At 42.2% G+C, this 2,579-nt stretch overlaps 1 protein-coding gene across 5 annotated transcripts in view; it reads left to right on the top strand.

Moving 5' to 3' along the window:
* Nucleotides 1-2,579, top strand: part of ASXL1 (ASXL transcriptional regulator 1) — an 80,679-nt gene that overhangs the window by 19,431 nt on the left and 58,669 nt on the right. The window lies entirely within an intron of this gene.

The following is a 2,579-nucleotide window of genomic DNA, read 5'->3' as shown; positions in this document are numbered from 1 at the left end:
TAGTAGAGACGGGGTTTCACCATGTTGACCAGGATGGTCTCGATCTCTTGACCTTGTGATCCACCCGCCTCGGCCTCCCACAGTGCTGGGATTACAGGCTTGAGCCACCGCGCCCGGCCTATTTGTACTTTATTATACTTCATGTGGTGATATAGTGTTCAGCATCAGGGTCTTTTTTCAGTCAGCAAGTTCAGTTGAACTCTTTTCCTGTTTAGACTATTTTTTAAAATTATAAAAAACTTAGCAAAAGAAATTCATGTCTGGGCTCGGTAGCTCGTGCCTGTAATCCCAGCACTTTGGGAGCCTGAGGTGGGCAAATCAGCTGAGGTCAGGAGTTCGAGACCAGCCTGGCCAACATTGTGAAACCCTGTCTCTACTAATAATACAAAAAAATTAGCTGGGTGTGATGACATGCCCCTATAATCCCAGCTACCGAGGAGGCTGAGGCAGGAGAATCCCTTGAACTTGGGAGGCAGAGGTTGCAATGAGCCGAGATTGCACCACTGCACTCCAGCCTGGGTGACAAGAGTGAGACTGTGTTTGGGGAAAAAAAAAAAAAAAAAGATGACTACATTTAAAGTATCTTCCATTTATATCCGTAGTTTGCAAAAAAGGAAAAAACAATGGAGGAGAGTGAGATAATTACTGCATTTTTACAATGTTATTTAAATAATTACAATTAAAATTTTTGGTGTACAATTCCACACTTAATAGCAAATTGCAGATGAATTGTCACTAGGTGTGGTGTCTTACCTTATAATTCCAGCACTTTGGGAGGCCAAGGTGGGAGAATCACTTGAGCTCAGGAATGCGAGACCAGTTTAGGCAACGTAGTGAGACTTTCTCTCTACAGAAAACAAACAAAATTAGCTGAGTGTGGTAGCCCACAGCTGTAGTTGCAGGTACTGGGGAAGCTGAGGTGAGAGGATTGCTTGAGCCCAGGAGGTTGAGGCTGCAGCTGAGATCAAGCCACTGTACTCTATTCTGGGCGACTAAGACCTTGTTTCAACAAAGAAACAAAAAATCCAAAATGATTTACTTACCATTAAATACCAAGAAAAGAATTACTGCAGCAAGCCTAGATTTAGATACAATAAAATCATGGAGCGTATCATTTGAAAGATACTTTTGACTTCATAGGTGCCTAGCAAGCAAAGTTGTTTTTTTCTTAAAATGCAAGTCGGATCAAGTTACTTTTCTGCTTAGCCCTTGCCTCCTTCTCCAGCGGTTTTCCTAGCACTTTCTAATTGGTCATTCATTGTGTTTCAGCCATCCTGGCCTTCAGCCGGTTTCTCAAACACCCCAATTTTGCATACACTTTAGGTCCCTTGCATGTGCTAACTTGTCTACCTGGAAAATTCTGTGATACTTTCTTGCACATAATAGATACTAATAAATATTGGCTGAATGCAACCAAAAATGTTGACTTCAGTAATAGAAGTAGTAGAACAGAACATTATCCAAGTCCTTTTCTGTTTGTTTTTGAGACAAGGTTTCCCTCTGTCACATAGGCTGAATGCAGTGGTGCCATCATGGCTTACTGCAGCCTTGACTTCTTGGGCCCAAATGATCCCCCTGCCTCAGCCTCCTGAGTAGCTGGGACCGCAGGTGTGTGCCACCATGCCTGGCTAATTTTTTTCTTTGTAGAGATGAGGTCTCACTGTGTTCCCCAGAATAGTCTCAAACTCCTGGGCTCAAGTCATCCGCCTGCCTCAGCCTCCCAAAGTGCTGGGATTATAGGTGTGAGCCATTGTGCTTGGCCTCTTAACAAAATTTTAAACCAGTTAATTCTCCTTGTATCTCACCTTGCTTTTATATTGTTTCTTATTATAGAATATGCTTTTGTTTTAGCTTATTTTTTCTTCTGCTTGGCAAGTTAACTTTGAAAAATCCTTTTTTTCTTCCCTTTTTTTTTTTTTGAGAGATGGCGTTTTGCTCTTTTTGCCCAGTCTTGTGTGCAGTGGTATGTTTTCAGCTCACCACAACCTCTGCCTCCCAGGTTCAAGTGATTCTCCTGCCTCAGCCTCCCGAGTAGTTGGGATTACAGGCATGCACCACTATGCCTGGCTAATTTTGTATTTTTTTTTTTTTTTTTTTAACAGAGATGGGGTTTCTCCATGTTGATCAGGCTGGTCTCCTGGTCTACAATTCTCATCCTTAGGTGATCCGCCTGCCTTGGCCTCCCAAAGTGCTGGGCTTACGGGCATGAGCTACCATGCCTGGCTTCTTGCCTTCTTTAGAGCAGTTCCACATAACTCTGTGGAAGAATCTGCTGACATTAGAAATAAACCTTTCTTTCTCAGGCTGTGGCCATAATCTTTTTTAAATTTTTTTAAATTGCTGAAGGAAGAAACCGAACCCTTAGGAACAGTTTAAACATTTTATGTATTTATTAGATATATTATTCCTTTTAAAGTTTCGAACTTTGATCATCTTGTTAGGAAAAAGAGGCCAGCCACAGTGCCTCATGTCCATAATCCCAGCATTTTGGGAGACTGAGTCAGGAGGAAATTACTTGAGCCCAGGAGTTTAAGACCAGCCTGCGAAGCATATGGAGACCTTGTCTCTGCAAAAAAAAA

Source organism: Cebus imitator, unplaced genomic scaffold (genome assembly GCF_001604975.1).
Source record: "Cebus imitator isolate Cc_AM_T3 unplaced genomic scaffold, Cebus_imitator-1.0 Scaffold18, whole genome shotgun sequence".
NCBI lineage: Eukaryota > Metazoa > Chordata > Mammalia > Primates > Cebidae > Cebus > Cebus imitator.
The sequence above is the reverse complement of the archived record's forward strand: the minus strand, read 5'-3'. Positions and strand labels throughout refer to the sequence as shown.